Source organism: Acomys minous, assembly GCF_964271855.1.
Source record: "Acomys minous genome assembly, chromosome: 9".
In the NCBI taxonomy this organism is placed as follows: Eukaryota; Metazoa; Chordata; class Mammalia; order Rodentia; family Muridae; genus Acomys; species Acomys minous.
In genome coordinates this window covers 46,701,791-46,725,608 of record NC_140490.1, presented here as the reverse complement: position 1 = coordinate 46,725,608, position 23,818 = coordinate 46,701,791, and the positions used below count along the sequence as shown (strand labels likewise).

The following is a 23,818-nucleotide window of genomic DNA, read 5'->3' as shown; positions in this document are numbered from 1 at the left end:
TCTTAAAATATTCCAGGCCCCAAGGCCAGGAAGATGGTCTACTTGGTTAAATACTTGCCACACAACCATGAATACTGCTGGGCACAGCAGTATATGTCTGTATTTCAAACTCTCATAGGGCAAAGACAGGAAAACCTTTGTAGCTCACTGGCCAGAGAGTCTAGCTGATCACACACACACACACACACACACAAACACACACACACACACACACACACACACACACACACACACACACACACACAGAGAGAGAGAGAGAGAGAGAGAGAGAGAGAGAGAGAGAGAGAGAGAGAGAGAGAGAGACTTGACAAGTGTTACAGTGTTAAATGCATATCAGATCCCTGCTATTTGATCACGCAGCACTACTGAGTGGAGATAAGTGTTAGCCATCACTTTTGGTTCTTCCCTGAGCCCCCTTTTGAGTGACAGATTCTGATAGTTTAAATCAGTCACTCATTAGACAAAATCATCTCACAAGGATAGTCATTTCTAATCAGGGACAGATGCATCTGGTTCCATATTGATGGAAGATTCTGCTGCCTTTGCTAGCCTTCTCTCTCCCCTGCCTCGATCTAAGAATGTGAACTAGATTTGGCATTGTCTTGTTTTTCCCTAAATCTGGTACACATGTCTGGGGTACAAGTTTTGACTTAATTATTTTGAATTGGGTGTTTGCCTTACTTCTGTAATCAGATCTTCACATGAGGCTATGAATGTAGATCTACTTGATTCGCCATATGCAAACACATCACTAAGTGGACTTTTCATATTTTATGATTTTTAAATAATATCTATGCCACCACAAAGAAAGCACAAGCATGTGATCTACCCTTAGTAGCTCTTCTACTGACACTCCTGGGAGGTGTTCTATAGGATCAGATACTACCTTGGGACCAGAATTGAAGAAAAATAGGGATTAACTTCTATTTCCTATGGTGTCAGGCTAGCCACGATGCCAGCTTTATATCCAACTCCATCTCCCGAAGGATTTGCTGATTCTTTGGGGTCTTTCTATATGGGATGCTCTTCTCCAGGCTCCTCTTGGCTGAGCTCAGGGGTCTCCTGGATTTTCTCACCAGCTTTACTGGAAGTAGTAATGATTTCCACGCCCTGGGGTGGATCTTGTCTACATGTTGTACACAATTAAAATACTAGCTGAAGGCAATTTTTTTTACTTACCTACTATATTGGGCTTCCCAAGAAATGTCTTAGATTCTTCATCAAATGTGAAAAGCATTTGCAGAGAAAAGAAAATGGAAGCATCACATACTAATGTGGCCTAGGGGTCCAGGTGCTCTAGAGATGTAGTCAGAGTCCAGATACAGTGCCAAAAATGCCAATTTGAATTTAACTCATGACGCTGCTAAAATGCTTTAAACAGAGCATAGGATGATGTCATCGCACAATGCAAAGAGGCATCTCCCAGTCCAGGATCTGCGCTCTGGGATGGGTGTTTCTTTTCAGAAACAATGTGAATGAAGGCCTTGCACAAATATCTCTATCAGTATCAGATGAGTGCCAGTCAAGTTCATTGTATCTTGGTATGAGGAGGTGTTGTCAAGGGAGCTGGAAACCTCAATCCAGCGTTGGTCTTGATTCTCCAGCTCACGGCATGGTGAACCTCTTGGCTCCTGTCAGCTGACAACTCAACATGGCTGATCATGTGAAGACAAATGTGCACTGACATTCACAGGATGGTGATGGCATAGGCTTCTTTCAAAACCCCAGATTGGAAATATGTTGTCTGTTTTATCTACAGTAAAACTGCCTGATGTAATGACTGTTGATTCAATCTGGGTGGTTCTTAAACACATCACCAGCTGCCTTACCTAACATACACATAAGAATATGCTGAATTGGAAAGATATTTAGGGTGCTGTACTGTGTTGATTAACAATACATCCAAGAGGTTAACAAGGTGCCTTTGTGCTAATATAAGAAGCAGAAAGATAACAAGGGATCTGATATATGTATCTCCCAATATACAAGCATATACACTGTATTACAGTAAACAAATAACAAATAAGTATGCTCTATATGTAATAAAATATGTATAATTTATCTGTACCATATAAACTATAAATACTTATGTACTTTATAACATTATACTATGCAAATGTACCATGCAAACACACATGTACTTGCATATAGCTTCTGAATATTTTAGCATATGCATGATATACGTGCACACACAAAATGTATTATATGTATTGTATACATTGTACCATATACTAATGAAATTTTTGAATCTGGATCTCCTTACCTATAAAATGAGAATGCAAATGTCAAATTCTAAGATTCCTTTGGGGGAATTAATTGATTAAATCAATAAAGTGTCTAAAATAAGGGATGACATCCATGAGGAACATACTCATCATGAGTTTCTTTTCCCTAACACTCCAGCCTCAAAACCAAATGTGTGGGAATCATGTGGAAATTTATGAATAAATATTACTTTCAAAGGTTGTTTAGAAATAAAAATACCAAGAATACATCGGTGTAGTGTGTACATGCATATTGTTAAATATGTGGATGCACACATATGTGGGTCTTCCAACCAAGACCCAGGGTTGATGTCAAGGCTCCTCCTTGATCTTCCACTTTATTCTTTGAGGCAGGGTCTCCTAATGAAATCCAGAGCTCGCTGGCAATCATCTGTTCCCGCTGGCCTGCAGTCTCTACCTTCTGAAGTTGGAGTTTACAGGCAGGCTGCCATGCCACCTGGCAATTCCAGGTTGCTCTGACTTCTGTCTGCTTCTTCCTCCATGGCAAGCATGGCTGAGTCCAGTCCCAGGATAACACTGTACTTAGTACAAGTGTCTGACTTATATTCTGTAAATCAAGGCATCAAAAACAATGACTAGTTTTTCTCTGTTTCTACTTATTTAATACCATTTATCAGGATACAAAATCATCTATGCCTTATTCTCAACTTTCCATTTTGTGCATTGTCTTGACCCAGATACAATTATCTATCTTTTTAAAATTAATTTGATGTATGAAATGTGACCATTTTTAGACTTGCTTTCACTTTAGTTTCTGGAACCTGGGCTGGCATATTCAAACATTTAACAAGTACGATCACAGCTGACTTTTATTTGTGTATAAAATGAATTAAATAGCTCTCCAAATTCTTTAATGTTCTTCCCACTGAATCTGAGAAGCTTCCAAATCAGACAAAATAATCATTCCAAAACCCAATACTGCTCTTGTTTCTTCAGGCCCTAAGAAAGGAGCTGTGTCTACTTCCTGCCTCCAGTCTTCAGTAACCTAGACCACCAGGCAGAAGATTGATTATTCCAAAGCCGCCATGTTTGCGATGTTCTTCTCAGAACCTCCAGTTAACAGTCAGATGGACTGACCCAGACTTCCAGCCATCCCTGACCAAGTCATAAATGTGAGTGCAACCATGCGCCTTTTCTCTTCCATGCTGTGTCTGTTGGCCAGGTGCACACCCCTGGTGGACCTCAACCAATGCCAAATGGACAGAAGGTAGGCCCAGCAAAGGCTCGCTAATTCTTGCCATCCCCAAAATGAGATAGAAAATAGGGTTGTAATAAGTAAGCCACTAGACTTGGGGATACTTTGCTAAATAAGGCTAATTAGGACAATGAGTTCACACAAGAGGAAGAAGAATGTGTTGTTTTCTGTACTGGGTACTGTTCTGAGTCAGAGGATTGCATCATGGTCTCCAGGTAATGAGAATAAAGGGCAAACTATATTCTACCAGCAAAGACAATTGCTTAAGTATTTATTAACCCCATTATACAAATCTATAAATATTTCATTAATAATCATGTTTTACCTCAACATATTTATTTTCTAAGATATTCTTACATCTGGTCTAAGCTTCTGATATTCCCATGTGAAGTTAAGAGCTTGATAAGTTAATATCATTTTTCTTACACTGTAAAAGATCTCTGATACAATTTCCATTGTAAGAGGTGCCGTGTGATATTGTTTTCTGGTTCAGATGTGAGGGACAAATTTGGTTGTGAAACGCAAACAGCAGGTATTGTTTTTAATGCTTCTAGCAATAATTTTCATACCTAGGAAATAGACACCAAGAGACAGAGAACATGATATAATTGCTTATGCCAACAGAATGTTGACATACGTTAAAAGCAGTTGAGACATGTGCCGTGTGGGCTTGTTGTTTAGACTTGCTTAATCCTCGCCCCTAGTGTCCATCTGTAATTATAATATCTTTTCATAGCATACACTTCCTTGGGGTAGGAAGTGGAGATTCTTAGGGATTTAAACTTCCATTTAAACTTAAACTCATGCTTCTAATGTTACTTTTTAAACCAGGTTCCAGATCCATATCTTAGATAGCAAAAAACCAAGCAGCGATTTAATGATTCAAGCTACACTCTTCCCCAAAATGACCCAGTGTGACTCCCTATAATCATTCAGATCTATCAAGCTAGGAACTTTGGAATCACTTTTATCTTCCCTTCCCCTCATCCTATAGATAATTAGACTTCAGTTGCTGTGATTTCTATCTCTGGGCCATTACTTCTGGCCGGCCTCTTGTCTCTTTCTTCCCACACAATTATTCCCCCATCATCTATCTCCTGGCCTGTACTACACTCTCTCTCTTTCGAGACAAGCCACTTCAATATTTGTTATTGAAAACTGTCTAAGGAGAAACAAAGTATGCCAAGAAAGGGCCTTCTTTTAAATATAAGGCTGGAAAAAAACCATTTCCCATCCTAGTCAAAGGTGGTTTTCTGCATTGAGATCTAATTACTGTGACACTGTCGACTTTCCGTCATGCCATAGTTTCTCTATTAAGATGTCCACAGGCTTACACAGGGCTCGGTGAATCCTCAAAAAGCAAGCTCCCTGGCATAACTACCACAGAAGAAAAGAGAATCCTCAAGACCCCTCCCATGTGCCCCCCTCCCCACAGATGCCCACTCCCAGGGCCTCTGTGCATGCCCCTGCTCGCTCCTGACCTTTGAACTGGCATTAGTGACAAGAGAATGTATCTGTCTGATTTTGCTCAACTACAACGTACCCTGTTTATTTTTTACATATAGTATTGGTTGGTTTATTCTGTTATTCGTGTTACAAATATGAAACGTATGATATGCAATTCCAACAATGTACCACAGTTTATTAATGAAATCTGCCACTGATTGACATTTGAATTGTTGAGTTTTAGACTATGTAAAGAGTGATGCTGTAAACAATTTAACTTGGTCTTACGAGCGATTCTGTTGGATGTATCCGTAAGATGGCGATTGCTGGGTTCTAAGGGAATTTTTCTGAGGGAAGTTATCTGTGAGTCACTTCTTATTCTGCTCCATCAGGTTTTTATGTTATTATATCAACCTGCTTTGACAGCCTTGTCATACAACTCCGTCTGAGTCACCGTAGCTTTATAACAAGTCCTGTCACTAAGAGGCCTGGTCCTGTGTCACCTTTTCAAGATGACACAGGCTATTCTTTTATGCTGAACGTTAATATACAAATTTTAGAATAGGATAAGAAAATGTCACAAAGATTCATGTGAATTGATTTTCAGTGTTTTGAAGTATTGATTAATTTGGAAGGATCAGTTATCTAAACTATTGGCTCTCCCAGTCCATAAACCTAGAGCATTTTCCTTACTTTATGGAGATGCTCATTTTTATTTCCTTTCAAGAGTATTTTGTATCATCCGCAACAGACCTCACTTATCCATTTGTTGTAGCCTGTATGAAGTTTCATGGGTCTCCCATGCTTATGTTATTTTCGGACACTCCCGTCATGCATGGTTTTCTCCAAACTGACTGACAGTTCTTCCTCATCTAGGCTGATTCTTTTCTGTTTGTACATGTGATATTTTTCCTCTCTTTCTGCATCATTTTCTTTACATTTTTGTTGTTCAACATAATATTTTTGTTGACTTTTGGGGGGATTTCACATCATGCACACTAATCACACTCATTTCCCAGTCCTTTCATGTCTACCCCCACCCTTGTGAGCCCTGCCCCCCAAGACACAAATAAAAAAGCAAGTCCATACACTCACAGGAACATAGTCAAACTCTCAGTGGTCTGTCCCTTAAATACAAATGGAGTCTTCCCTTCCCGCACCTCCGCCCAAAGCCATCAATCATGGAATGCTAGCTTCAGCATCCTTATCACACTTTTTTTCTTTGTTATGTTTTTTGAGACAGGGTTTCTCTGTGTAGCCTTGCCTGTCTTGGATCCCTTTGTAGATCAAGCTGTCCTCAAACTTACATAAATCCCTCTACCTCTGCCTCCCTGAATGCTGGGGTGGTGTGACATGCCTGGCTCTTATCACACCTTTTAAGAGTTCTCTTTGGTGGCTTTCTGTTTAGGCTGCTACTTTTTGGGACAGAGTGGAGGTAGGGGTGGTGGTAGGGGGTTGTCACAGAAGCCTTCCATGTCCATCTTTCTCAACTATGCATCTGTAATCCTCAATATTACTGCAAAAGAAGTAGTTTCCTTGTTCTTTATAGTCAGTAGGAGCAAAGATTGTGGGCTTCCATATAGTTCCTGGTGACAGCGCAGACCATGAGCTCAGCCCTAGGCTGCAGTAGGCCCCTGGACCAAGACAAGGCCCTTAGAAGCAGTCCAGACTATAGACACTACCATGACCTCAGGTTGGCAGTGCAGGCCACCCACATCAACATGGCCCCCATCGGCAACACGGTCCACAGACATCAGCATGGATTCAGGAGGCAGCACAGACCGAAGACATACACACTAATTTTGGTGGTGACACAGGCCACAGACATCAACACCGACCCAGACTGCAATAGGACCATGGACACAGACATGACCCTCAGTGGCAGCATGGATCCAGACATCACCATGGCCTTAGGTGACAGCGTAGGCCACTTACATCAGCCTGGTCCTCACCATCTTTACATAGCCTTTGTGGCTTAGGGTGATTCTCAGGGTCACATGGTACCCTAAGTAAGCTACAGGAAAAGATAATAAATATATTTTAAAATTATGTGTGATGAGGTTTATCAACCCCTGCAATGGTTACTCTTGACTGTCAACCTGGCTAGACTCGGAATCACCTAGGAGACCTGTCTATTCACCTGTCTATATGGATGCTTCCAAGAGCTTTAGCGGAGGGAGGGAAGACTTACCTGGTTATGGGCATCCCTTGGGCTGGGGTTCAGGAGTCAGGGAAAAGGAGAAACCAGATGAATGCTAGCATTCCTCTTTGCTTTTGTTTATGCCAGCCCAGCGGTTCTCAAGCTGTGGGTTATGATCCCTTTGAAGGGTTTGAGCAACCTTCTCACAGGAGTCACCAAAGACTATCGGAAATATCAAATATTTAAACTATGATTCATAACAGAAGCAAAATTAGAGTTATGAAGTAGCAACGAAATGATTTGTATGGTTTTGGGTCACTGCAACATGAGGGACCGTCGTGAAGGGTGGCAGCATTAGGAAGGTTGAAGAGCACTGGTTTATGCTTCTGTTGCCACAGGCAAGAGCCGCTCTCTCCACCGTGCCTTCCCACCATAATGGGCCCTCGGGCTGCACACCAAAACAAACCCTAACGCTGCTTCTTGAGGGGTGCTTTGTCCCAGTGAAAAGGAAACTAATATACCCCCTTGTCCCAAGCCTAAAGGGGCACATCCTCTGAGTCAGATATAAGGATCCTGAGATGACATTTAGGGAACTCTAATTCTTGTGGTATTCAGGAGCCCAAGTTTTATGGATTATTCTTTTAAATGGCGATGAACAGAATTATTCTGTTCTGTGAACAGAATTATTCAGGATTGTAGCTCCGGGCTCACTACCTGGCTTCCATTCCTCTGAGAGTGAATGGTTTTTTTTTTAAGTTAGCCTTCCAAGGGCTAAGACTATATATAGTTCAGTTGGAAAACACTTGTCTGACATGTATGAATGAGACTCTTGCTTTAATCTCCAGCATCACCTATAGAAGATGTAGGACTAAATAGTCTCTCAGGATCGGGGAAGTTTGAAGACTTTAACAGCATGCTCTTTCCATTGAACGGTGCATGTAAAAAACTCTATCCTAGATCACGAAACATAGAGGCATGAAGGAAACCAGGTCTCTTTTGTTGCCGCATACATTTTCCATAGTGGATACTAGCCAGGTCAAAGGGTGATTGACTCTGTGGGTCTTGAACATCCTATTTTCATAATTGTGTCCCCACTTAGAGTGATACAAACAAGATCCAGACTCTAGCATTTACTATTCTATGTCCATTGTAATGGAGGCTAAAGAACAGTATCTGTGGACCAGGGCTGCCATTTCTGATGATCCCTATGCAAAGAAAAGAAAGGGATAGTAAGTCATTTCTTTATTATCTATTCTGCAGTAGCCATCTGAATCATAGATATATTGAGATAACTTAAGTCTGTGCATGCTCACAGGCATGTGTGCACAGATTACTTAATGACTAATTTCTTCAATCCATTTTCATCTCCACATTATAATCCATTTATTGTACACAGAACTGCCTAATTTAAGAAGAACTTATTTTGTAAATATGCTGCATTCATGCCACAGAGAATCAGTTCCTGCTAATAACATGCTAACACAAAGAGAAGTCCAAGGGCTCACTGAACTTGCAGGCAATGTTAGGCAATAGAAAAACAGAACCATTTGCAGCCACACGCAGAAGTGAAATCAGAAAAACAATGCAAGCATCACTTAATTATGGTGATCCTATTGTTTCGTGTTGTCACAGAGGGTCCTGTAGTCCAGGCTGGTCTCAAATTCACTGAGGATGATCTGGAAATTTGGATTCTCCTGCCTCAGCTTACTAAGTGCTGAGGTTGTTGGTATGAACAAACATCCCTAACTCAATGTAGTTATGCCATTTCTTCAACATGAAGTATTTCCACAATTTATTTTATGTTTCTTAAAAGTTGGGTTATCACTGAGAAAGGAATAACAGCAAGATGAAAAAAAAAGATACAGAATTAGGAAACAGTGTTAGGATGTTGGAACGAAAGTAGTTAATCTCTTGGGAGCGGGTTGAGGTAGTCAGAGCTGATCTATTTCTACACAGCGCTTTCATGCCAGAGCCATAGAAAGAATACAGATTTGACTTTATTGAAGGCTCATTCCAAATCTAGTCACTGAGGATCTTATTCTAAAACTGATTTGCAGGAGGACGAATAAAGACAATTGTGATCAAGTCAAACCACTTGGAACACCCAGACCAGTGCTTCCTGTGCAAAGCTCTCCAGGGACTAGCAGAGATTGAAGAGCAGTGAGCATGGAGGGACTAAGTTTACAGAAAAACACCTGCTAGTTTCAAATCCCACAGCATACCATATCATATCAGGAATCCTAAATCTCCAGAAAAAAAAAGAGAAGAACCCCAATGTCCACAATATTATGAATTGCCCAGGGCAATTTATCCCTTTGGAATGGCATTAATTTTTGCTCACAGTAGGCTACTGGCTCCCCAGATACTGTAAGAGCAAATGTGTGAGAGGCAAGAGAGGCAGTTCTCTGATCAGTCATTGTATTCATCTTAGTAAAACTGGTGCGAGGGAACATGAAATTAATTTTGTTAATTCCATATGTGAAAAGCGAGATGAGCGCTCCAATATGAGTCCCAGATGCAGAGGCTGAAATACTGGGCCACATGATGGGTCATTTGATGCTTAATGTACATCATCATCGCTGCAGTGATGCAGTGATGCTATGGCATGGATAGTGGTTTTCAACCTGGGTAGCACACACTGGGGAGTTTTAAAACATGGCGAAGCTTGGCTTGCACCTCCCTCCTTATTTAATAGACCCTGTACATACACAGGAGATTAGCATTCTTAAAGCTGATGTATAACCAAGACAGTGCATAGCTGTTCTCGGGTGCAGGGCATGACTCTGCAACTTTGACAACTCATTCAAACCACCTAGGAAACTTTTAAAAATCCTAGTTTAATCTGTGTCCTTTCCTAAATAAATCACTTCTGAGTGGGACATTTCAACATATAGGTATTTGTTCAAAGGCGCCTAGATTCTGTATTTTGTCCTGGATTGAGAATTACTGGTAAAGGCTTTAAAATCCACTTGGGTATTCTCATCTGCCTAAACAGCTTTCCTGGGTTCTTGGGAGACAGCTTCACACATCTGAAAGCAAACACACACACATGCATGCACACGCGTTCATTGATTGGAGGACAGGACTAAAAAGACACAAGTCTTCAGGAACTGATGGTGAGGGACTGGGGACCTGGCTCAGCAGCTCTGAGCCCATACTGCTCAGGTTCAATTTCTATCACCCCCTGATGCCACCTTCTGACCTCTGCAGACACCAGGCATGGAAATGGTGCACAGTTATCCATGCAGAGAAGAACAGTCATGCACATTAAAAAAAACAAAAGATAAATACATCTTCATAAAAAAGGATTGATGTGCTGGACTTGAATGTTTCCATGAGAACTCTAACATCAGCAAATGTTGTCAGAAAAGGCACTGGAGGCTAGTTTCGTGTTTGCAGAACTCGGGCCGATGGTCGTCAGGTCAGCTTCTGCAAGTGGGAATCTCTCCTCTAGGAGGAACTGTCATTCGGCTGCTCAAATCCTAATGTGCCTGAAAATGCTGATAATGCTAGATTGTTAGTTATGAAACATCTAAAAATCACGCATGAGACAAAAGAGAGCTAGCTTATAATTGCTCTGTTGAAGCATTTTGGCAACTCCGTTTGCAATTGTCAGAATTTGAGAAGTCAGCAATTCTTGCATGTGTGGAGTTGTTATATTCACGTCTGTGTCACTGCACTTGCAAAGGCCAAGTAGGTTTTGAACAAATGACAGATTGAATTAAAGGGGTTTTTTTGTTTGTTTGTTTGTTTGTTTGTTTTGCTGCTGTTTATAACAAACACACCACAGGGTCTTTTTTACATGTATGATATAATCCTGACCACAATTCTGACACAAAACTTACATGTGTTTTAAAGACTGAAATAAAAGAATGCTCAAAATCATACAACTGCAATATGCTGACTTAAGTCATTTGCTCCCTTAGGTCAGTTCTCATCAGTATCTGTAAAAATGTATTTTTATTTGTACTTAAATTTTTACTTCTTCTGTCTCCTAATAACTACCATTTGGGAATGGCTGTCTATAGCTTTGGTTTTTTTTTAAATTTTATTTTATTTTATTAATTTATTCTTGTTACATCTCAATGGTTATCCCATCCCTTGTATCCTCCCATTCTTCCCTCCCTCCCATTTCCCCTTATTCCCCTCCCCTATGACTGTTCCTGAGGGGGATTACCTCCCCCTGTATATGCTCATAGGGTATCAAGTCTCTTCTCAGTAACCTGCTGTCCTTCCTCTGAGTGCCACCAGATCTCCCCCTCCAGGGGACATGGTCAAATGTGAGGCACCAGAGTACGTTGAGAAAGTCATATCCCACTCTCCACTCAATTGTGGAGACTGTTCTGACCATTGGCTAGATCTGGGTAGGGGTTTAAAGTTTACCACCTGTATTGTCCTTGGATGGTGCCTTAGTTTGAGCAGGACCCCTCGGCCCAAATCTGCCTACCATAATGTTCTACTTGTAGGTTTCTAGGACTCTCTGGATCCTTCTACTTTGCTATTCTCCCATGCTTCTCTCATCCAGAGTCTCAATGGGATGTCCTCCCCTCTGTCCCAGTTTTCTGGTAAGTGAAGGCTTTCATGGGACATGCCCCTTGGGCTAGTATGCAGATATAAGTGAGTATATACCATTTGAGTCTTTCTGCTTCTGGGTTAACTCACTCATTATGATCATTTCTAGCTCAATCCATTTGTCCACAAATTTCGGGAATTCCTTGTTTTTAATAGCTGAGTAGTATTCCATAGTGTATATGTAACACAGTTTCTTTATCCATTCTTCTATTGAGGGACACTTAGGCTGTTTCCATGATCTGGCTATTATGAATAAGGCTGCTATGAACATGGCTGAGCAAATTTTCTTGTTGTGTGCTGGAGCATCTTCTGGATATATTCCAAGGAGTGGAATAGCTGGGTCTTGAGGAAGCCTTATTCCCAGTTTTCTGAGATAGCACCAGATAGATTTCCAAAGTGGCTGTACTAGTTTGCATTCCCACCAGCAATGAAGGAGTGTTCCTTTCTCCCCACATCCTCGCCAGCATGTGGTGTCACTTGAATTTTTGATCTTAGCCATTCTGATGGGTGTAAGATGGAATCTCAGAGTTGTTTTGATTTGCATTTCCCTGATGACTAAGGAGGTTGAGCATTTCTTTAAGTGTTTCTCGGCCATTTGATATTCCTCTGTTGAGAATTCTCTGTTTAGTTCCAAGCCCCATTTCTCAATTGGGTTATTTGGTTTGGTGGTGTTTAATTTCTTGAGTTCTTTATATATTTTGGATATTAGACCTTTGTCAGATGTAGGGTTGGTGAAGATCTTTTCCCAGTCTGTAGGCTGCCGCTTTGTTCTGTTGACAGTGTCTCCTGCCTTACAGAAGCTTTTCAGCCTCATGAGGTCCCATTTATTAATTGTTGACATTAAGGCCTGGGCTGTTGGTGTTCTGTTCAGGAAGTTGTCTCCTGTGCCAATATGTTCCAGGCTCCTCCCCACTTTTTTCTTCTATCTGACTTAGTGTCTCTGGTTTTATGTTGAGGTCTTTAATCCACTTGGATTTGAGTTTTGTGCAAGGTGACAAATATGGGTCCAGTTGCATTTTTTTACACATAGACATCCAGTTAGACCAGCACCATTTGTTGAAGATGCTATCCTTTTTCCATTGAATGGATTTGGCTTCTTTGTCAAAAATCAAGTGACCATATGTGTGTGGGTTCATATCTGGGTCTTCGATTCGATTCCACTGATCAACCAGCCTGTTGCTGTGCCAGTACCATGCTGTTTTAATTACTATTGCTTTATAGTACAGTTTGAGATCAGGTATGGAGATTCCTCCAGAGCACCTTTTATTGTACAAGATTGTTTTAGCTATTCTGGGTTTTTTGTTTTTCCATATGAAGTTCAGAATTGAACTTTCAAAGTCTTTAAAAAATTGTGTAGGTATTTTTATAGGGATTGCATTGAATCTGTAGATTGCTTTTGGTAGGATGGCCATTTTTACTATGTTAATTCTCCCAATCCATGAGCAAGGAAGATCATTCCATCTTCTCATGTCATCTTCAATCTCTTTTTTCAGAGTTTTGAAATTTTTTTCAAACAAGTCCTTCACTTGCTTAGTTAGAGTAACTCCTAAATATTTTATATTGCTTGTGGCTAATGTGAAGGGTGTGGTTTTCCTAATTTCTTCCTCTGCAAGCTTGTCATTTGTGTATAGGAAGGCTACAGACTTTTTTGAGTTAATTTTCTATCCAGCCAATTTGCTGAAGGTGTTTACCAGCTGTAGGAGTTCTCTGGTGGAATTTTGAGGGTCACTTATGTACACTATCATATCATCTGCAAATAGGAATAATTTGACTTCCTCCTTTCCCATTTGGATACTCTTGATCTCCTTTTGTTGTCTTATTGCTCTGGCTAGAACTTCGAGTACTATATTGGGGGATATGGAGAGAGTGGGCAGCCTTGCCTTGTTCCCAATTTTAGAGGAATTTCCTTGAGTATCTCACTATTTACTTTGATTTTGGCTATTGGCTTGTTGTATACAGCCTTTATTATGTTGAGGAAAGTGCCTTGTATCCCCGATCTCTCTAGAACTTCAAACATGAAAGGGTGTTGGATTTTATCAAATGCTTTCTCTGCATCTAAAGAGATGATCATGTGGTTTTTTATTTTCAGTTTGTCTATATGGTGGATTACATTGATGGATTTCCATATATTAAACCATCCCTGCATGCCTGGAATGAAGCCTACTTGGTCATGATGAATGATATCTTTGATGTGTTCTTGTATTCGTTTTGCAAGTATTTTATTTAGTATTTTTGCATCGATGTTCATAAGAGAAATTGGTCTGAAATTCTCTTTCTTTGTTGAGTCTTTGTGAGGTTTAGGTATCAATGTGACTATGGCCTCATAGAATGAATTTGGTAATATTCCGTCCATTTCTATCTTTTGGAGTAGTTTGAAGAGTATCGGTATTAGCTCCCCCTTGAAGGTCTGGTAGAATTCTGCACTGAAACCATCTGGCCCTGGGCTTTTTTTGTTTGGGAGACTATCAATGATTGCTTCTATTTCTGTAGGGGAAATGGGACTATTTAGCTTGTTTATCTGTTCTTCACTCAACTTTGGCAAGTGAAATTGATCAAGAAAATTGTCCATTTCCTTTAGATTTTCAAATTTTGTGGCATATATGCCTTCAAAGTAGGATCTTATGATTGTTTGTATTTCTTCAGTGTCTGTTGTTATGTCTCCCTTTTCATTTCTGATTTTGTTGATTTCAATACTGTCCCTCTGCCTTTTAGTTAGTTTGGCTAATGGTCTGTCTATCTTGTTGATTTTCTCAAAGAACCAGCTCTTGGTTTTGTTGATTCTTTGGACTGTTTTCTTAGTTTCTAATTTGTTAAATTCAGCTCTGAGTTTGATTATTTCCAGATGTCTACTCCTTTTGGGTGTTTCTGCTTCTTTTTTTTCTAGGACTTCCAGTTGTGTCGTTAAGATGCTTATGTGCGATGTTTCCAATTTCTTTTTAAAGGCACTTAGTGCTATGAATTTTCCTCTTAGCACTGCTTTCCATGTATCCCACAAATTTGGGTACGTTGTTCCTTCATTTTCATTGAATTTCAGAAACTCCTTGATTTCTTTCTTTATTTCTTCCCTGACCCAGGTGTCATTTAGCAGAGAGTTGTTTAGTTTCGTAGGCTTTTTGTTATTTCTGTTGTTGTTGAATTGCAGCCTAAGAGCATGGTGATCTGATAGGATACAAGGTATTATTTCAATCCTCTTGTATCTGTTGAGGCCTCCTTTGTGACCTACGATGTGATCAATTTTGGAGAAGGTTCCATGGGGTGCTGAGAAGAAGGTATACTCTTTCTTGTTTGGGTGAAAGGTTCTATAGATATCTGTTAGATCCATTTGACCCATGGCATTGGTTAATGATGTTATTTCTCGGTTTAGTTTCTGTTTCAATGACTTATCCTTCAGTGAGAGTGGGGTGTTGAAGTCTCCCACTATTATTGTGTGGGGATCAATGTGTGGTTTAAGCTTTTTTAGCAAATCTTTTACAAATGTTGGTGCCCTTGTATTGGGAGCATAGATGTTCAGAATTGTGATGTCATCTAGGTTGACTTTACCTTTGATGAGTATGAAGTGTCCTTCTGCATCCCTTTTGATTAATTTTGGTTGAAAGTCTATTTTGTTGATATTAAAATGGCTATGCCTGCTTGCTTCTTGTGACCATTTGCTTGGAATATTTTTTCCAACCTTTTACCCTGAGGTTGAATGCAGAAGAATGTTGGATCTTGTTTCTGCATCCATTCAGTTAGTCTGTGTCTTTTTAGTGGAGAATTGAGACCATTGATATTGAGAGATATTAATGACCAGTGACTGTTAAGAGTCTTAATTTTGATGTTGTTTCCAGTCGAGCTTTTGTGTAGTTGTGTTTTTGCCATGGTATAGTTATCTATTTCCTGAGTAGTTTTGGTTATAGCTTGACCCTTTGGGATGGATTTTTCCTTCTAGTACCTTCTGTAAAGCTTGATTTGTGCATAGGTACTGTTTGAATTTGGTTTTGTCATGGAATATTTTGTTTTCTCCATCAATAGTTATTGATAGTTTTGCTGGGTAAAGTAGTCTGGCCTGGCACCTGTGGTTTCTTAGGGTTTGCAGGGTCTCTGTCCAGGCCCTTCTGGCTCTTATGGTCTCCGTTGAAAAGTCGGGTGTAATTCTGATAAGTTTGCCATTAAATGTTATTTGGCCCCTTTCCCTTGCAGCTTTTAATATTTTTTCTTTGTTCTGTATGTTTTGTGTTTTGATTATTATGTGACGGGCAGTTTTTCTTTTCTGGTCAATTCTATTTGGTGTTCTGTAGGCCTCTTGTATGTTTATAGGTATCTCTTTCTTTAGATTGGGGAAATTTTCTTCTGTGATTTTGTTGAGAATAGTTTCTGGGCCTTGGAGACTGATATCTTCTCTTTCTTCAATGTCTATTATCCTCAGATTTCTTCTTTTCATGGTGTCCTTAATTTTTTGTATGTTTTGTGTCAGAAGTTTTCCAGATTTGGCATTTTCTTTATTGGTTGCTTCAAGATCTGTGATTGTATCTTCTAGACCTGAGATTTGTTCTTCCATCTCTTGGATTCTGTTAGAAAAGCTCGCCTCTGTGTTGCTCGCCTTCTTCTCTGAGGTCGCACGTTCTCGTTTTTCTTCTGTCTGTGTGTTTATCATTAAATCCGTTTTCGTCTTCAGTTCTTGAACTGATTTTTTTTATTTCTTTCATCTGACTGTTTGTATATTCCTGAGTTTCTTCCATTGCCTCTTTATAGGTCTTCAGAGCTTGCACCGTTTTATTTATTTCTTTCATCTGGTTGTTTGCATTTTCCTGAAATTTTTCCAGTTCCACTCTATGTACTTCTTTTATGTCTCTCACCTGTTTGTCTGCGTCCTCCTGTATTTGATTACGAATTTTATTTGTTTCCTCCATTAGTATCCTCATTACTAAGGATTTGAGGTCATTTTCTTGTATTTCCGTTGTATTTGAGTTCTCTGGGTTGTTTTGTTTGGGATAGCTTTGGTTTTGTTCTAGTTTGTTTCCTTATTTCCTGACAGGGACTCATGTAGCCCAGGCTAGCTTCCCACTTGCTAGGTAGTCAAGGACGGCCATGAGCTTCTGACATTGCTCTTTCCTCTTCAGTACTCAGAAATATGTCAATGCTCTTGTTTTATGTGTTGAGGCTCAAAGCCAGGGTTTTGGGCGTGGTAGGCAAGAACCTTTTCAACTGAGCTGTGCTCCCAGCATAGTCAGACACTTGTGTATTTGCAAATGAATGCTATGGTCCTCACTGATCAGCATTCAAGAGACTGGCTTCCTGCTGGCTTATGCTAGTGCTGGTCCCTGTTGTTTTTTTTTCTGATGAGTCTTTCTAAAATGTACCACTGCAAATTTCCCTGCAGTAAACTCAGAATTCACCAATTTGCAGTCTGACCAATAGTGGGGAAGTATCCACTTTCTCCACATCCTAAACAGCATTTGTCATGAGTTGTTTTCTTTATCTTAGCCATTCTGATTGGATGAGATGGAATCTCAAGGTAGTTTTTATTTGCATTTCTCTAATTTCTAAGGCTATTGAATATTTTAAAAGACATTTCTTAGGCATTTTTATTTCCTTTCTCTGTTCAAGTCCCTAATATATGAAACATAATATATTATAATACATTGTATTATTATAATTATATATTATTTCATATATTATACAATATTCTATCTTATGTTATATAATACATAATATAATATATGATATATAATATATAATATTATATATGTATATGTAATATTCTACCTCTTCTTTCTCACTCTTTCCTTTGATATATAGAATGTCCCACTTGTCATTTGCTGGCCTTGATTCCTGAGCAAATAGAGTTCTATTTAGAAAGTTCCTTTCTTCCACCCATATCTTAAAGAGTGCTATTTAAACTTTCTTATAGTAGTTTCTGCATTTCAGGTTTCACATTGTGGTTTTTAAAAATCTATTTGGAGTTAATTTTGTGCGGGGTGATAAATATGGGTCTGATTTCATTTTTCTGCATATGGAGATCCATTTTTCCAAGTCTCTCTTGTTGAAAATGCTGCCTTTCTCCGGTGTGTATAGTTATATGTATATATGTGTGTATATATGTATGTATATACATATATGTATATATGTGTGTGTGTGTGTGTGTGTGTGTGTGTGTGTGTGTATTTGTCAAATATCAGATAGCTGCAGTTTGCAGTTTTGTGTCCTCATGACCAGGTCCTCTATTTTGTTCTTTTGGTGTACACATGTGTTTTTGTGCCAATACCCCTTGATGTTTTTATTGTTATAATTCTGCAGCATATCTTTAAATCTTTAAAGCTGACCCTATAGCTTTGTTCTTTTTGCCCAAGGTTGCTTTGGCTCTCTGGCATCTTCCGTGGTTCCATCAGAATTATAAGATGCTTTGCTCTTTCCTGGGGAAAATGTTATGAGGACTTTGTTATCTAGATGTCTACTTTGGGAATTTTGTGCTTTCTAGGATCCATAACTATGAAATCCAAGCACCACCATAAAGTATGAAATAGACAAGGCTTAAAATTTATTTTGAGGAGGTCCTTTATTTATTATCTCATCCTAAAAAAAATGTGGTCAGAAAATTTAAGATCATCAAAGCTTCCAATAAGTATTTCTTTGAGAAAAAAGATGCATACTCAATTTCCCACATCTTCAATACATAGCAACATATCATCTATGCAGCATGCAGTTGGGAAGCATCAGCAGGCAGTGACTGTGATGGACACCTAAAGGTAAGTAGGTGCCGCCTATAACTTGATATTTACATTTTCATAGTCTTAGGTAAGCATAGAGATACATGGTAGAGAAGGAAAGGGGGGCTCTTATTGAAGACTGTGGCCTTGGAGAGGAAATACGGTTGTTTTGAGATAGGTTATAACCCATGGCTTCACAAAGAACCTTGCCCAGTGTGGGTGGAGGCTGTGCAGAAGAGAGCATCTGGGGACAGCTGGACACTTTGGATGTCCCCCCTTTACTCATCTTTTTCAGTCCTCACACTGATTAGTGTCCTACTAACAACATAAACATATTATCATATCATCTGTTGGTCAGAGAGCCACACAAGTCTTATAGGTCTAAAGTGAAGATGTTGTCAGGGATTTAAGTGTTCCTGCAGGACTTGGGGCAGGATCTTCTGTCTTGGATTGCCCAGCTCAGAGAGAATATATGTATGCCTTGGATCCTGGCCTCTCTTAATTTTAAAAAACTTGGAACAGCTCATTAGCTTTTATCATAGTCACTCTTTCCTCTGACCACAGCATGGATGGAAGGTTAAATTGGCCCACTTGGGTCATTCACACTCATCTATCCATCTCAGGGATGCTGACTTAATGTGAAAATGTTGAAGGTAAGGTCAGCATGCCTACATGCCCCAGAAATTAGGATATAAATAATTTGGGGAAAACAGTGGTCATTATTCTGCCAAAAACACTCTTTATCTAGTGTACATTAGCTCTTTTTCTTTTAAGACATTTTCAAATTTACTGTGATGATATGTGAAAAAAATCAGATGCTTGCTGTAGCCAAGGGTATCGTTATTGATAAAAGAAACTGAAGATCTGCAAAAGATTTTGTGATTTAGAGACTTGAAAAGTTGGAAAATCTTGAACATAGATCAGGTGTAACTTACAGAAAGATGGAAAGTGAAAAGGGGACAAGATCCACGTGTTTCTCAGCAGGGAAAGAGACCTCAGGGGCCCCAGAAGGGGAAGAGGTAAGTATAAGACCCAGTCAGAGTTCTGTTTCTGGTTTCTGGATTGTGTGTGTGTGTGTGTGTGTGTGTGTGTGTGTGTGTGTGTGTCAATAGCAGTCTGCTTTCATTTGTGGATGGTGAGGCATAAATTCATGGTGGTCCTCAATGTTTACAAGCTTGACTTCCAAAATAATACCCAGAGGGAGATGAAAGGAGGTCTGATTTATGGAGAAACCAAATCTCCCTTTCTTCTTTTAAGCTTGGGTCTCCAAAGCACACTTACACAATTATCATGTATACTCTGGCACTCTGGAGTATTCAGTACTAAGGTGCATCTGCATGCACACACATGCATGTGTAAGGTGTCTCTCTGTAAGGTGTTTCCTCTGAGGTGTTCAGGGATATGGAACTTGCCTAATCACAGCCTGTGACCTCTTTGCAAGATTGAGGGGGGGGGAAGAAAAAGCAAACAAGAGAGAAACAAACAAACAAACAAAAAACCAAAATCCAAAAACCAAACAGAAAACAAAAACAGGCAACAGAGATGAAGGCAATAGTGGGTAGAGCTAGCGCAGAGGTAGATGGCTGATTCATGAGATTCCCTGGGGTTCCCATTGCCCACATGCCGGTGAGTCGTGATCAGCGAAGCTTTAGCAGATCCCTATAATATTTTGAGTTGAGTTGGTTGCCAAAAATATGATCTTTCTCTTCAGGTAAAACTTATATAATAGATGAATTGTAAAGATGATTCTGACACCCAAAGTTATCTGTCCCCAAACTCTTTAAATATGCTCTGACTCATAAGAGATTGAGTGACAGGCAGGGGTGTATTTGTTTCTCTAACTCTTGGATATAAGTTGGTCCTATTTTATTGGTTAGAAGACAGGAGCCATGGAGCATCTGTAAAAGTCAGAGGGTAATTTTGTGGAGTCAGCTCTCTCTTCCTAGTTTTAAGTGGGTTCCAGGGACTGGACTCAGGTCCTCAGGATTGCTCAGACTCACTGACACACCTCACTGGTCCCATCAAAGCGTGTTAAATATAAAGATGGCAGGAGGATTGCCACAAGATCAGGTCAACCAGGGATACAGACTGAGACCCTGCCTCAAACAGTATTACCAAGGAAAAATATTACCTAGAGGTTGTGATTTAACAACGTTTATTTTTGCATGTGACTATACATGTACTGTGTGTGTGTTGTATGTGTGAAGTATACGTATGTGTGTATGTGTGTCGCATGTGTGAGGTATATGTGTGTGTGTTGTAGTGTGTTGTATGTGTGGGGTGTGTGCATATGGCAGGATGTCTTGTGTCCTTCTGTGTCCTTGAGACAGGAGTCCTCAGTACCTTGAGACAGAGTCCCTACTGAGCCTGGAGTTAGGCTGGGTGACAGCAAGCTTGATTCTCCTGTCTCTTCCCTTTCACAGTACTCAGGCCACAGGCCTGCCAGTCCACCCCGTTTTTATGTGGGTGCTAGAAGCTTGTACTCAATCCCTTATGCAACACATGCTCTAATCCACTGAGCCATCCCCCTTGTCCCCAAAATTGATAGGTCTTTTAAATTCAGCTTCTTCCCCAACTTCTAATAGCAGGCCAACTGAGATGAGTCATTTGGTGTGCTAATTAGGAAATAACGGTCTTAGAGGAAAAGACAAGGAATTAGCGTCTGGCTAGGTGAATAGATGACTTCAGATTTTTAATTGAAACTGGTTCCGCTTTCCTCTCTGCTGAGACGGGCATCTGAGCACAGATGAGATTCATCTAGAAGGGAACACTAAAGCCATTAGGTATCCCTTCCAATTGAGGTGATGCAAGTAGCAGAAATCAAACATCAACACCTGCCTACACCACCGCTGTGTTTCCTGGCCAGCTGGGGAGTGGATGTGGTGCTTCGCTGGTGTCTCAGCTACATGGAAAGTTGAGCTTTAGCCCCTGGATTCAGACTCTTTAGTCCTTGCTCAGTAGGAATAAAAAGAGAGAGCCCATGGTGATTATTCTAAGTGATTAAAAAAACTAGATTGGGAGATATCAGAGGAGAACATTTTGGCTAAAGAAACATAATGAACCTAGTTTCAGACCCTGAGTTTCAAATGCCTAGGAATCCCCAGCTTTAAATATCCAGTACATCCATGGTACTGTCCTTTGAAGCTCCAGTAAAAGTCATGGGTACTTGTGATAACATGGGCATGGAAAGAGAGATCAGGAGATGAATAAAATGGGGAAAGATGGAAACATTTAATATTCATCTCTTTGAAGAAGTTGATCAATTTTATTTAGCCATGATGAAGAACGGAATTATGTCAGTTTGGGAGAATTTAGAAATTTAGAGGGATGCTGAAACCATTAATTCCAGTCAAATTAGCCAGAATCAGAAAGATAAAGATCATACTTTCTCTCTTCTATGGCTCTATCCACACACATGTTCATGTAGGTTCACGTATGTAAACATATTTGGCAGGAAAGTAGAAGTGAGGCTCTCTGGGGAAGAAGGACTACTGGGAGGGATGGTGGATGATGTGAATGTGGTCCAAGTGTGTGGGATGCTTGGATGCGACTGTCCTTAGGAAGCCATGACCACATGTGGATTTATGCCCACGAAAAGCAGTTGTGTGACTTCGGGGAGCAGGAAGACTTGGGGAGAACTAGAGCATGTTCTTTGCATATTTTGTGTCCTAACTACCTTGAGCATCTTCAGCATCACCTCTATTCCTCCTCTGTATCCTGTCCTGGGACAAGGGATCAAGCAGAGTGTGGGGAGGAGAGCTTAGATGCCACATTTTATTTCTACCCTTTTTCAAAATAAATTACTGGTCTAGGGCAGGGGAGAGGAAGAGGGCTGGAGGCGGACCAGATGACAAGCTGGAAGCTGGACTGTAGGTCTCTGTTCTATGGGGGGGGGGCGGTGTATATATCAGTGTGGTATGTAAGTAGTATATGGTTTCAGTACTAAGTTAAAAATTGATTTGTGTTCAGTACACGTATATGCACTCTACACTGACCAGCCACTCTGCTGGTTTGAGCACAAATGTTTTATGTAGAACATCACGTGGCTGGTGTTAATATTTTCAAGACTTTGGTTGGTTAAATGGTAGTGAATTTTGGTCAGGAATTTCCCACCGACACCCTTAGTGACTGTGTTTTAGTTGCTGTCCTATTACTGTGAGGAGACACCACGACCGAAAGGAGCTTTTATTAGAAAAGTACTTAATTAGGGCTTGCTCACAGTTTCAGAGGGTTAACCCACCATTATGGTGGGGACATTCAGGCAGGTGTGATGCCTGAGAGGTAGCTGAGAGCTTTACATTCTGATTTGAAGGCAGTGGGGAGAGAGAGGGAAAGAGTGAGAGGAGGGAGGAGGGAAGGGAAGGGGACTGGAGCTGGCTTGGGTTTTTGAAACCTCCACATCTTCCAACAAGATCACACTTTCTAATCCTTCCAAACAATTCATCAACTAGAGCCTAAGCATGCAAGTATATGAACATATGTGTGTGTGGGGGGGGGCATTCTCACTCTAACCATCACAGACTGCTTCTTGTTCTAGTTTACCTGTTTTATAAGACTCACTTGAATGAGAGAAATGAGTATGTATGTGTGTATGTATGTATGTATGCATGCATGCATGCATGCCAGGCAATGAAAAAAAGTAATTTTTAGATTCCTGTATTTGTACTCGGGTGTGCATGAACACACATGTGTGTAGGCCAGAGGATATCCTGAAGTTTCGTTCCTTATGTACTATGCACAGAGAGTCTCTCTGGCCTGGAGCTTCTCTGTTAGGCATCCCCCTGCCTCTATCTCCCTGGCACTGGGGTTGTAAGCATCGGCCACCACACCCAGCTTTTATCCACATGAGCTCCAAGGATTAAACTGAGAGTCTCCTGATGTTTGCAAGGCAAAGATTTTACCAGAATGAGACATCTGCCCAAATCCTCATTTAGTTTCTAAAGACAGTTTCTTCTGTGTCTCTGGTTGGCTTCAAAGTCCCCAAGTAGCAGAGGATGCCCTTGAACTTGCGATGCTTCTGCCTCCACCTCCAGACTGCCGAGTTTACAGGCATGCATCTCCACCCTTGGTTTATGCAGGGTCTGGGAATAAAAGCCAGAGCTTTGTGCATACCAGGCAAGCATTCTACCAACTGAGTCATTTCTCCAATCCTGAAGTCATTTTTTTTTTGTTGTTGTTAAGATTGGAATTTAGCCCATTTGTCACTTGAATTGTTTTTCCGTCTGAGATGTAGTTTTGAAGAGAGCAAGGCCCCGAGGGTCATATTTTCTTAAAACCAAGCATACACTTCCATTACGTGTTTCCTTGTCTGAGGAGAATGCCCCAGGTATTTACCTGGGAGTGAAGGATAATTACAGTGGAATGCATCTTATTCCAGAAGGACTTCCATGGTTACGAGCTACTTATTATGTACAGCTCAAGTTGATTTCTTTCTTACCTCTATGAAATAGCAATGGAGTTTTATGCCTTCCTATAACCATAACATAATGATGAC

The 23,818-nt window shown here is 40.3% G+C and overlaps 1 long non-coding RNA gene across 1 annotated transcript in view; it reads left to right on the top strand.

The window, feature by feature from the left end:
- LOC311604628 overlaps positions 1-23,818 on the top strand; it is a 62,391-nt gene that overhangs the window by 10,495 nt on the left and 28,078 nt on the right. The window contains exon 2 of the long non-coding RNA XR_014781592.1: positions 3,222-3,397. This is a non-coding gene — a long non-coding RNA (uncharacterized lncRNA). The remainder of the gene's footprint in view (positions 1-3,221; positions 3,398-23,818) is intronic.